The 13,553-nt window shown below is 46.5% G+C and overlaps 1 protein-coding gene across 1 annotated transcript in view; it reads left to right on the plus strand.

Annotated features, from left to right (window-relative positions):
- The first annotated feature begins 3,158 nt into the window (after positions 1–3,158).
- LOC130296793 (lysozyme C-1-like) overlaps positions 3,159–13,553 on the plus strand; it is a 39,636-nt gene continuing 29,241 nt past the window's right edge. Inside the window, exon 1 of the mRNA XM_056548730.1 lies at positions 3,159–3,194. The gene's annotated coding sequence lies outside the window, so the exon portion shown is untranslated. The remainder of the gene's footprint in view (positions 3,195–13,553) is intronic.

Here is a 13,553-nt window from a genome sequence, read left to right on the forward strand (position 1 = left end):
CCTGCAGAAGATGCGGAAGAAGCCAGAGGATCGCGAAGAAGACACCGGAGCAGCGGGACAGCATGGGGAGCCCCTGGGACAGCATCGGGAGCGGTGAGGACCTGGTCCGGAGCAGCGGGGACAGGTGAGTATAACTTCCTATACTTTACATTGCACGGATCCCTCAACATACGATGGATTCGACAAACGATGGGTCGTTTGGAACGAATTACCATCGTATGTTGAGGGACCACTGTACTCTAAATATTGGTTAATATATTGTATAGTAATATGTCAGACTGTAATAGGAAAATGAGTACTATTCTTTACTGGTTATACCTCCATTGCATGCAGAATCGCACCATTAGAAGAAGTGTCTAGGAGCACAGACTAATGTTGATCATCGTTGTAAAGCACCTCCCTACAGCCAGATCCGTAGCTTACCTTAGGAAATGACACAGGTGTAGCTAGAATGAGAGTGACGCGCTGTTGGAGGATAATCCGGGGTGTGTTTAAAACCTTGACCTCTAATGTAGCTTAACATACGGCCGCCATCAGAGCTGTATGCGGCATCTCACAATAGGGAGCCTAAATATTTCCTTCTAAGGAATCTAAATGCTGTCTAAATATGATTCCTGATGAGACTAACAGCAAGAAACGCGTTGAATCCGCAACAGAATTTGCAACATCTATAACCAACTGCATGGACTGTATGCCTACAGAATTGATGACCAGAAACAAAGCACCTTAATTCGCTGAGCACACCGGCAGGATTCGATACGGACCTCTGAACCACCGTAAGGACTGCAATCCACTCGGAGGAAACACTGCTCTTAAAGGGGTACTCCGGTGAAAACCTTTTTTCTTTTAAATCAACTGGTGGCAGAAAGTTAAACATATTTGTAAATTACTTCTATAAAAAAATCTTAATCCTTACAGTACTTATTAGCTGCTGAATGCTACAGAGGAAATTCCTTTCTTTTTGGAACACTGATGACATCATGAGCACAGTGCTCTCTGCTGACATCTCTGTCCATTTTATCAACCATGCATAGCAGATGTATGCTAAGGGCAGCATGGTGTCTCAGTGGTTAGCACTGCTGCCTTGCAGTGCTGGGGACTTGGGATCAAATCCCACTAAGGACAACAATAAATAAAGCTTTATTTTTATTATAATATCGTCAGCAGAGAGAACTGTGCTCGTGATGTCATCAGAGAGCATTCCAAAAAGAAAATAATTTCCTCTGTAGTATTCAGCAGCTAATAAGTACAGGAAGGATTAAGATTTTTTAATAGAAGTAATTTACAAATATGTTTAACTTTCTGCCACCAGTTGATTTATAAGAAAAAAGGTTTTCACCGGAGTACCCCTTTAATGAGCCGGAGGACATATCCGTACGAAGCAAGCTTGGGATACCAGGTTTAATCTTTCATCTTATATATCTTATCACTGCTCCAGATAGACTGTGACTTTTATGATGACTTTCTGCTGCTAAAAAATTACCTGGGTGTGAATTGTGATACACTGCGGTACCGGACTGTGTGAACACTAGCATAAGACACCTTGCAGGTCGGCACTTTATTATTCTCAGCAGTTGCAAGTGATACATTTTGCCTTTTTATGGAAAAACCTGTGTACTCTGGTGTGAAACAATATATGATTGCCAAAGTGAAATCTACACCTGAGGTATCCCTCTCCTGCCCACGCTATAGGTGTTGCTCAGCGGGATATGTTTAAACCACAATCAGTGGGCTACAACTTACAGCAGTTGGCGGACAAATTTTTATTGTGTTTAAAAGACATTATTTTGTGCACACTTTTGTTATTCACCATAGGTTGATTGCTTTGTGTGAATATATACATATATTTTTTTCTTCTTTTTGTCATTTTTTCGTCAATATTTTTTTAAAATGGAGAAATAAAAGTGATGTTTTATTATTATCTCACTGCTTCATCAGTGCTTACTAGATATATATATATATATATATATACATATATAGATATAAAAAAGGTATATATTGTATAAATGAAGGGTAACAAGAGATGTGGCTGGTTTAAAAGTATATAATGTATTACTTGCAATAAGGAGGTAAGGGTTGAACTCTGAGCAGGGTCCTTGCTACAGAGTCAGTAAACTAAATATTATTAAAATTATATAAAATATGCAATAATATAGATATCAATAATGATAAAATGCTGGTTAGTAAAAACAATTGAATGTAATGGGGATGGCTGAGGATGTGGTGCCGTGCAGGCGTGGAGGCTGGCAGCTGGAGATGAGACTTGTTTGTCTGTAGAATGCTGTGGGATAATGCAGGCTCTGGATGTCCTCTGGGAGGCACGGAACAGAGTCCGACTCAATGGAAATCAGCGCAGGTATCAGAGGTGGTGAGCGCTCCAGACAGCGGCGTCCTCGTGCGGCTGTTTGCTGGTTTGAGCGCGTATCACACTATGAGGTAGTACACCAATAAGGGAGCAGCAGCGCTTGCAAATGTGTACGTGGATAATGTTAAAGGTGAAAGATCTTAGCATAGATCTAAAGGAGTCCAGACGCGTTTCGGGGAGTCCCCCTTTATCAATGGCTTAGTATAACTGACCCTACACGGGGTGTCTTTATACAAGGGTGCCATCCTAATTGGCATGTCGATACTGGTGATGAAAAAACGTGTTACGGATTTTACTCAAATGGGATTTGGAGTTGTATCTTGTCTTGGTGGTATGTGCTTTATACCACAGAGTTATACTTGTCACATATTGCATATACAAAATAGTCCTATATACATTCATAGATGTAGCATAGATGTGGCACTTGGAATAAATGATTGAAGCTGGATGCATTTCAGGTCCTCCTTAGGACCTTTCTTCAGCAGCAAAAAATACATTAATTTTTTGCTGCTGAAGAAAGGTCCTAAGGAGGACCTGAAAGGCGTCCAGCTTCAATAATTTATTCCAAGTGCCACATCACCTTTAATCAAAGAATACTGCTTTCTCAAGAAAAGATTCATCACTTCTGTTAATCAACCTCTGACAGTACGTGCTACTCCCCACCACGAGGAGACCGACGCCCAGCATTACTGCCAGCAGGACAACAGCTGCAGTACTCATAGAGGGAGCCCACTTCTATCGCTGCATATCTGAGGCTGCCGAGCCTCCAGCAGCGCACCCTCCATCCAGGGACCAGGACCCGTCTGACGACCAGCGCTATCTGCATAAGGTACTCACTCTGACTATAGATATAAGTGCTGCTTTCTACATCATAAAATCGCCGCATATGGGAGACGGCAGTGTCTCCAGCAGCGATTCCTCTGCATAGAGGATCGTCATTTGCCATATAAGTGCTGACTTTCACTTCCACTTGTACTTCTATTTCCGCTGCATATTTAGGAGACGGCAGTGTCTCCAGCTGCGAGCCCTCTACATAGAGGATCGGAACTTATTGTAACTAACGCTGTTTTTTTATTCATTTGTCATATTGCCGCTGCACAATTAGGAGACGGCAGTGTCTCCAGCTGCGGGCCCTCTGCCTAGAGGATTGAAATCTGCTACAAAAGTATACAATAAATGATACAATTGCCATTCATCTTTGCTGTATTCTATTCAAAACTTAAACCACTTTCCTTTTCTAACTGGATACAAATATTTTTGAAAATAGCAACTCAAACTGTTATCACTGCTATTCACAAATCACCAATTTCAATTATTTCTATAGATATGTGGACACTTATTGTTTTTATTATATTATTGTTTTTAATATTGTAACATTATATATATTATTAAATTGCCAAGGATTATAAATATTAACTATTTATAAATTTTACTGTGGGATCACAAGGGCCCTGTGATCCGCAGTACATTATACCTATATGTACAATTTTATATCGTATATTTTATAAATGTTTTAATTTAAATCCTATATTCAAGACTCTGAGCCCCAATTTCTATATTTTGTATCTACCCTTTTTTTTTTTTTTTTATCAATTCTTTATTTAGTTTTTCAACAATTACATAACAAAGATGAAGAGCAGTAAATTAAAGCAGGCTGCATGCATTTGGCTCAGAGCATTCTGGTCAGACAGGGTTGCGTAACTGTCTTGGCTCAGTTTACATGTCTAGTAACAGCTCCCTCAAGCCCATAAATGCGGTAACATACGGTTAAGGGTTGTTGTCCGGAGATCGCACCCAACCGCCAAAGCGGCTCGAGATCGGCATTAGAAGTACGCTCTCCAGACCACACCAATTCAACTTTAAATAGATAAATGTCAAAGTAAAGTTCCGAAACCAATCAAATTTGGTAAAAACTCAGAATACAGAAAAGAGGAAAGAGAAGCAAAGAAGTTAAGAGAAGAGTGAGGAAGGCCATAGAGGGGGGGGGGGGGGGGAAGGGGGAGGGATGGGAAGGGGCAGACCAGGCATATCAATCGGAAGTCCGCTTCATAGAGCTATTATGGTACCTATCCCATATTAGTACTTGTGGCTACTGTGTTGGACTGTGGTATATCTCTATAGTGCAACCATGGATACCACGTCTTAAGGTATTTATCGTAAGAGCGACTGCTCCAGCTGGACAACTCCTCCAATCTACAAATGCTATTTACTTTAGCTAGCCATTCATGCACCGTCGGGGCGTTAGGTTGTCTCCAATGCAATGGGATCAGTAGTTTTGCAGCAGCCAACAAATGTGCTAGAAGAGAATGCTGGTGCAGTGTAGTTCCTGGGTGTGGTAGGCCTAAGAGTACCAATGATGGGGTCAGTTGCACCGTTTCACCCAGGATCAAATCTATGTGTCGCCCCACCTCCCTCCAGAACTCTGCTATCACCGGGCATGACCACCATAAGTGAGATAGTGAGCCAGTGTGTATGCATCCACGCCAGCATTCTTTCGTAGGAGACATGCCCCAGTGGTGCAGCAGCTCCGGGGTCCTGTACCATCTGCACAGAAGCTTGAAATGGTTTTCCTGAAGTTTCACACACCTGGAGAAGCCATGGGCATTTTTCAACACCGTCGCTCTCTCCTCTTTTGTCAGAGAAAGTCCCAACTCCTTCTCCCACGACACTAAGTACATAGGTGTCGAGCCTTCCCCCTCCTTATTAACATGAGAGCGTATAAATGGGAGTCTAATTTTGGACTCCGCCGCAGACTGCGAGGCTATTTCTAACCAAGTGGGGTCTTTTCTGATGACGTAAACCTTAAGCATTGATTGGCATGAGCTTCGCATAGCTTGGGCGTGTAAGAAGTGTAATGGTCTGTCAGGTAGGAGGGACTGCATGAGGTCTTGTGTCGGTGGAGTGTTCTCAGGGCACAAGGTCTTAACTGGAACCTGGGCTAGTTTGAACCAGATGTCCGAGGGTACGGACACTGGGCAAGGGGGGAGGTAGGGGATCAAGGAGCTAGGCATCAATGGGGAGAGTGAGTGAGAGGTAGTCCCGTCCCATCGTCTCTGCCTGTCAAAGGTCTTCTTAACCGTTAACGTACCCACTAACATGGGATTTGTAATCTTAGAGATGAGGTCAGTCGTGGGTAACCAAACTGCCTGCGTGGCCGAAAAGCTGTCCGTAATCAATTGTAGAGTCTCTAAGTTGTTGCTCTGCAGAAGGCTGGTGCCTGAGGAGACCTCCACCCATCTTTGTAAGTGTGTCATGGTGTAGAGTTGTCCCACGTCAGGGACTCCCAACCCCCCTTGACGCTTTGGTTTGATTAGCAGAGAGTGCAGCAGTCGAGGACGTTTTGAGAACCACAGAAAGGAAGAAAACATTCGTTTCCACTGGAGCAGATGAGCCAAGGGCAGTCTGATCGGTACCATACGGAGTAGGTAGAGAATGGAGGGAACTACGTAGGTTTGAAGTAAGTTTCGTCTCCCTATCCAGGAAAGGAATGGGAGGTTGTAGGAGTCGAGTTGCCGTTTAATTTTATCGAGCAGCGGGGGGTAGTTAAGTTGGAATAGTTTAGATAAGTTTGTGGGAAGTGTTACACCCAAATATTTAATACTCTCCACAGGCCACTTATAGGGGGAATGTCTTTTCATGTCCGCAAGTAGGACCGGAGGGACCGACACGTTCAACACTTCTGATTTAGCGTAATTCACTTTAAAGTTGGACAGCACCCCATAGGCATCTAGGACATGTTGTATTTTGGGCAGAGCCTCTAATGGGTTTGTAGTGAGTAGTAGCAGATCGTCTGCGAAGGCAGCTACTAGGTGTGTTTGGCCCCCAATCGTGAGCCCCTCTATACCTTCTTCCTGTCTGAGTTTCTGAAGCAATGTTTCCATTACTATAATGTAAAGGGATGGGGACAAGGGGCACCCCTGCCTGGTTCCGTTGTGGATTTCAAAGGACGGGGAGAGCGTCCCATTAACTCTTATCCTTGCACTGGGTGCTCCATACAGGGACATGACAGCCCTTGTGAATCCCTCGGGTATACCAAATCTCTGTAGAACTGCCTCCATGTAGTCCCAAGCTACCCTATCGAATGCCTTTTCAGCATCGGTGCCGAGAAGGACTAGGGGGACATTGGTCGTATTGGCTAAATGTATGGCATGTAACACACGTAAAGCATTGTGTTTCCCCTCCCTCCCCTTGACAAAGCCGGATTGGTCGGGATGTATAAGATCCGGTAAATGTTTGCTTAAACGATTGGAAAGGAGCTTGGCCCAAATTTTAATGTCAAGGTTCAGTAAAGATATTGGCCTATAGCTTGAGCAGCGAGACAAGTCTTTTCCTTCCTTAGGTAGTATGGTAATATGAGCCTCTAGGGATTGTTTCGGGAGCACAGCGCCCCCCAGGAGCTCATTGCACCAGTTGGTAAGATGTTGCAGGAGGACTGGTTGAAATTTTTTGTAATAGAGGAGGCTGAACCCATCTGGTCCAGGGCTTTTTCCGATGGGGAACGAGTTTAGTACTGCGAGGACTTCCTCGGAAGAACATGGGGTCAATAAGGCCTGGCCGTCCTCGATGGACAGTCGTGGCAGTTGGAGATCAGTCAAAAAATGTTGTATGGCCTGTCGCCTCTCCACGCCCGCCCCTCCTGCCGACTTAATATTGTAAAGAGTGTTATAATAGTTTTGGAAGGCTATGGCTATTTGCTTCATATTGGATTGGGACTTCCCACCCCCATCAATGATCCTAGGTATGAAGGCTCTATCTCTCTTCTTTTTAATCAAGGCTGACATGAGGCGCCCCCCCCCTTGTCCCCATGGAGGAAGAGTTTCTGTTGGTACCTCACCACAGTGCCAGCATGTTGCTTGTTAAGGATATCTTTAAGGCGTTCGCGCAAAGGCGCTAGCTCTTGCTCTCTTTCTCTTTGTGGGGCTTTATGCAGGGTTCTCTCGAGGCGTGCTATGTCACTCAACAGGACTGTTATCGTTTTGTTGCGCTCCCTCTTCACTCTAGAACCAAGCGCTATCAGTAAGCCTCTCATATATGCCTTGTGTGCTTCCCATACCAATGGAAGGGACATCTCAGGAGAAATGTTGAATGTGAAGAAGGAGCTCAACTGTTCTGTCAGCTTGCCCACCGCTACCTCGTCTGTCAATAGTGATTCATTAAGTCGCCAAGTCCAATCTCTTGTAGGAATGTGGGACAAGGAGAGGGTGGCCTGTATTGGGGAGTGGTCTGAAAGGGTGCGAGATGTAATGTCACAAGATGAGTTGGAACTGCAGCTATGGAACCAAGAAGAGAAGTATTGAGTGGGGAGTTTAGGCAGTCTGTTATGCTTGAAATTAGTTTCCTGTAAAAACAATACTGAAACTTTGTCTTTTTTCAGGAGAGACAAAACTCCATGTCTCTTGGAGGGAGAGTTAAACCCTTTAACGTTATATGAGCAGAACTTCACCTGTGCCATATAAATCTACAGACACCTGAAGGACTGGGTGACACCGATATGTCGGTGTGGGGAAGGCGTAAGGGTAGGGGCGTGATGGGCGAGGACGTAGGGTGACTGGGTAGGAGAGAGGTGTGGAAAAAGGGTGGGGGGGAGAAAGTAGTAGGAGCGCAAGAAAGAGAACGGCAGAAGGAGTGAGTAAAAGTAGAGGGTCCTTGAGGTCAGAGAAGTGAAGATAGGAGTAGAAAGAAGGACAGTGAAAGCAATTAACCCTAAGTGGGTTGTGTCAAGAGCCTAGGTAGACTCTTTCAGATGAAGAATACAAAAAACACCAGGAGGGTGTTAAGTACGGGGGTGGTCGGATCTCCGATCAACACCCTTCAAGTATCAAGTAATATATATTGAACTAAGCAAATAACAATGAAACTTCGTACAAGTCTACCTAATTAGTGGTTGTAGGTTCATCATGGGACCGTAAGACATTCTAAGTGCAAAAACTGAGTATGCAACAGGTAACATGTCCACCGGTAGTGTCATAAAGAGGGACAATACTAGGGAGGTGGAAGGATGGGCAGGGTGGTAGGGGAGGGCGGGGGAAAGGGGAGGCAGTGGAAGAGGGGAGGGGAGGGGAAGTTAAAGGGGGGTAATGGAGGGACTAGAATCACCACATGGCGTGGTGTGCATGAGGGGGGGGGGGTCTAAAGATAAAAGGAAGGAGATGTGGTTTAGCAAAGTGGGGGGGGGAGGTTGCTTATTCGTCGGTACGCCAGGGGAGGGAGGAAATCCCATTAGGGGGAGGGAAGTGGGGTACCACACGTATAGGATATTGCCTGGGGGGGGGGTATTAGGGCTACAGGGACACTCGGAGGATTGTGGGTAGAAGGGGGGGGGAGGTCAGCGGAATAGACGTTAGGGAAGTTAGTGAGGGGGGGAGGGAGGGAGGAGGAGGGGGGGGGTAAGAGGTTAAGGGGGATGCAGAGCTCTAGGAAGGCCATGAGTTAGGGAGTGGAGGGGGGGGTATAGGGCACAATGAGCATGGGTTCAGAGCGAGTGGGAGCCAGATATGGGTGTTCCAGCAGAAGTAGCAATGTAAGGATAGAAGAATAACTATCTGACCACTGTGCCTGAGGGTAGGATCATACTTGTGCACCAGCAGCGTGACCATTAGGTCCCGGAGTGGGAACGGGGGGCCAGGGGGGGGGGGGCCAGGTAACCTGGGAACATATATCATCATCGGTTAGCAAAAAAAAAAAAAAACACAGTTCAGGTTAAGCGAATAAGAAATGACTGTTATGTTTGAACTAATCTAGAGTGGCTAGTGAGTGTGGGTGGTATGTAGGAAGAATGGATCTATGTGATCAAGTCAGGAAGTAATAACCGTTCACTCAATGCACCCCGATGTGAGTTTAAACTATGTGGTCCCCGATATAACCGCCCAGCTCCCGGCTAGGTTAAGGGGGACAAGTAGGGGGGGGGGGGGGGCTAAGTGATTGGAATACAAATATTGACTTTGTTCAATTAGCACATATACATCTTAAAATACATTAACTAGAAGTGGTGGTTGTATGGTGACCAATCTAAGTTCTGTTAGTTAGGTTGGTTATGCGGGTAGTGTTCACAAGGAATAAATCAAAGCAAACAGTTTACACCAGGAGGCCCGTTGCTCCCTCTCTGGATGATGGCGGAGGGAGGAGTCCATCATACTTCCATGTCTTGCCGGAAGAAGAGGAGAGGGTCCAGCCGTTTTAACCTGTGAGGGACAAAAGGAGAAAAAGAGAAAGGACTAGGGTCGACATCACACTGAGTCCATATCGATCCGTTTAGGGGTCATCTTGTTGGACTTCTTCTTGCCCCTCTGAGACCTCTGGGATCCCGACTCTTCCCATGGCGTAGGGGGCACAATCGCTGGGAGTGCGGTCAAGTCAGTAACAGCAGACCAGTCAGGTACATCCAGGTTGTTCTGACCAAGTGCCTCCAACGCTGGGGACAGTTCTTGTCTGGTTCTTATGACAAATCTTTTACCGTCCACCGTGAATGAGATCCCAAAGGGGAACAGCCATCTATATACGATATTGTTGGAGCGCAGGTGTGATGTCAGCGGTCGCAGCATATTTCTTTTTGACAGGGTGATCCTTGCTAAATCTTGGAATATGGCCAGGTGTGTGCCTTCAAACACTAGGTCCGAGGCAGATCTTGTCTTTTTCAGGATGTCGTCCCTCACTGTGGAGTTCATTAGGCGGCAGATGACGTCCCTCGGGGGATCTTGTGGCCTAGGCTTTGCCTGCAGGGATCTATGAGCCCGTTCAATTTGAATCTCTAAAGGATACGCGTCGCCCAAGATATTTATGAAGATGAGTTTTAGCGTGGAGCTGAGGGATTCCGGCAAGATTGTCTCAGGCAGGCCCTTGATTCTCAGGTTATTTCTCCTGCCCCTATTGTCTTGATCTTCTAGCCAATCAATCACTTTGTTTAGGTGTGACTGACAGGAGGTTAAAGCTGAGGTGGAAGCCGACGTGTAGGATATGACCTGCGATTGTGTAGATTCCAGCTGTTCGACCCTATGCCCGATCTGCTTCATGTCAGATTTTAATTCCTGTAAGTCCTTAGAGACCGGTTCCAGAGCCGTCCTTAGTAGTTTGTCCATGAATGTGCGGGATAGAGGCAGGGCATTATTCAATACTAGATCTTCAGAATCACTTTCGTGGTCACCCGCCACACCTTTACGTGCTTTAGGTGTCTGTGGTTTTTCGTGGGTAGCGGCCATTGCTAGAGATTTCCCCGCCTCTTGGAGACCTGACTTCTTCATGAAAATGTCTAAGCCACCTTTTTTGCGGTATGGTGAGTCTGGTCTGGTTTTGGGTGGACCGACTTTGACCATCCTGTAGTATTAGTTAAGTAGTAGGGTATTGCTCTGCATCCAATGAGGGGAGGGAAACTGGTAGGAATTCGTTTCACATCTCACAGTCCCCGTCGAACCTTAGGTAGTTTCACAACAGCATTCTCACATGTCAGGCAGACAGAAATGATTAGTGGAGTGGCGGCCGGAGGTTAAAGGTTCAGACTTTGGTTTTGGTTTCGCCAGCTATCGGCTGCTAGCACGCCAGGGGGGACAGGTGCGACATGGGGGGGGGGGGGGGGGGTAGAGGCACCCAGAGCTAGAATGGTATAACATAGAATTTGACACTGAGCTGTAATAGCTAATAAGGTGCAATCTGGAGAGTGGCCACAAGGTGGCAGCAGAGAGCTGAAGATGCAATTGCTATAGCTTGATAATACGAGTTCGATAATACGAGCGGCCATCTCCTCCATCACAGCTCTCTTGGAGGGTGAAGGGCACGTCCCTATGGAATGCAACCGCGACGCCTCTGGAAGATGAGTTGGAACTGCAGCTATGGAACCAAGAAGAGAAGTATTGAGTGGGGAGTTTAGGCAGTCTGTTATGCTTGAAATTAGTTTCCTGTAAAAACAATACTGAAACTTTGTCTTTTTTCAGGAGAGACAAAACTCCATGTCTCTTGGAGGGAGAGTTAAACCCTTTAACGTTATATGAGCAGAACTTCACCTGTGCCATATAAATCTACAGACACCTGAAGGACTGGGTGACACCGATATGTCGGTGTGGGGAAGGCGTAAGGGTCAGGGGCGTGATGGGCGAGGACGTAGGGTGACTGGGTAGGAGAGAGGTGTGGAAAAAGGGTGGGGGGGGGGGGTGGGGGAGAAAGTAGTAGGAGCGCAAGAAAGAGAACGGCAGAAGGAGTGAGTAAAAGTAGAGGGTCCTTGAGGTCAGAGAAGTGAAGATAGGAGTAGAAAGAAGGACAGTGAAAGCAATTAACCCTAAGTGGGTTGTGTCAAGAGCCTAGGTAGACTCTTTCAGATGAAGAATACAAAAAACACCAGGAGGGTGTTAAGTACGGGGGTGGTCGGATCTCCGATCAACACCCTTCAAGTATCAAGTAATATATATTGAACTAAGCAAATAACAATGAAACTTCGTACAAGTCTACCTAATTAGTGGTTGTAGGTTCATCATGGGACCGTAAGACATTCTAAGTGCAAAAACTGAGTATGCAACAGGTAACATGTCCACCGGTAGTGTCATAAAGAGGGACAATACTAGGGAGGTGGAAGGATGGGCAGGGTGGTAGGGGAGGGCGGGGGAAAGGGGAGGCAGTGGAAGAGGGGAGGGGAGGGGAAGTTAAAGGGGGGTAATGGAGGGACTAGAATCACCACATGGCGTGGTGTGCATGAGGGGGGGGGGGTCTAAAGATAAAAGGAAGGAGATGTGGTTTAGCAAAGTGGGGGGGGGAGGTTGCTTATTCGTCGGTACGCCAGGGGAGGGAGGAAATCCCATTAGGGGGAGGGAAGTGGGGTACCACACGTATAGGATATTGCCTGGGGGGGGGGGTATTAGGGCTACAGGGACACTCGGAGGATTGTGGGTAGAAGGGGGGGGGAGGTCAGCGGAATAGACGTTAGGGAAGTTAGTGAGGGGGGGAGGGAGGGAGGAGGAGGGGGGGGGGTAAGAGGTTAAGGGGGATGCAGAGCTCTAGGAAGGCCATGAGTTAGGGAGTGGAGGGGGGGTATAGGGCACAACGAGCATGGGTTCAGAGCGAGTGGGAGCCAGATATGGGTGTTCCAGCAGAAGTAGCAATGTAAGGATAGAAGAATAACTATCTGACCACTGTGCCTGAGGGTAGGATCATACTTGTGCACCAGCAGCGCGACCATTAGGTCCCGGAGTGGGAACGGGGGCCAGGGGGGGGGGGCCAGGTAACCTGGGAACATATATCATCATCGGTTAGCAAAAAAAAAAAAAAACACAGTTCAGGTTAAGCGAATAAGAAATGACTGTTATGTTTGAACTAATCTAGAGTGGCTAGTGAGTGTGGGTGGTATGTAGGAAGAATGGATCTATGTGATCAAGTCAGGAAGTAATAACCGTTCACTCAATGCACCCCGATGTGAGTTTAAACTATGTGGTCCCCGATATAACCGCCCAGCTCCCGGCTAGGTTAAGGGGGACAAGTAGGGGGGGGGGGGGGGGGGCTAAGTGATTGGAATACAAATATTGACTTTGTTCAATTAGCACATATACATCTTAAAATACATTAACTAGAAGTGGTGGTTGTATGGTGACCAATCTAAGTTCTGTTAGTTAGGTTGGTTATGCGGGTAGTGTTCACAAGGAGTAAATCAAAGCAAACAGTTTACACCAGGAGGCCCGTTGCTCCCTCTCTGGATGATGGCGGAGGGAGGAGTCCATCATACTTCCATGTCTTGCCGGAAGAAGAGGAGAGGGTCCAGCCGTTTTAACCTGTGAGGGACAAAAGGAGAAAAAGAGAAAGGACTAGGGTCGACATCACACTGAGTCCATATCGATCCGTTTAGGGGTCATCTTGTTGGACTTCTTCTTGCCCCTCTGAGACCTCTGGGATCCCGACTCTTCCCATGGCGTAGGGGGCACAATCGCTGGGAGTGCGGTCAAGTCAGTAACAGCAGACCAGTCAGGTACATCCAGGTTGTTCTGACCAAGTGCCTCCAACGCTGGGGGACAGTTCTTGTCTGGTTCTTACGACAAATCTTTTACCGTCCACCGTGAATGAGATCCCAAAGGGGAACAGCCATCTATATACGATATTGTTGGAGCGCAGGTGTGATGTCAGCGGTCGCAGCATATTTCTTTTTGACAGGGTGATCCTTGCTAAATCTTGGAATATGGCCAGGTGTGTGCCTTCAAACACTAGGTCCGAGGCAGAT

Source organism: Hyla sarda, chromosome 12 (assembly GCF_029499605.1).
Source record: "Hyla sarda isolate aHylSar1 chromosome 12, aHylSar1.hap1, whole genome shotgun sequence".
In the NCBI taxonomy this organism is placed as follows: domain Eukaryota; kingdom Metazoa; phylum Chordata; class Amphibia; order Anura; family Hylidae; genus Hyla; species Hyla sarda.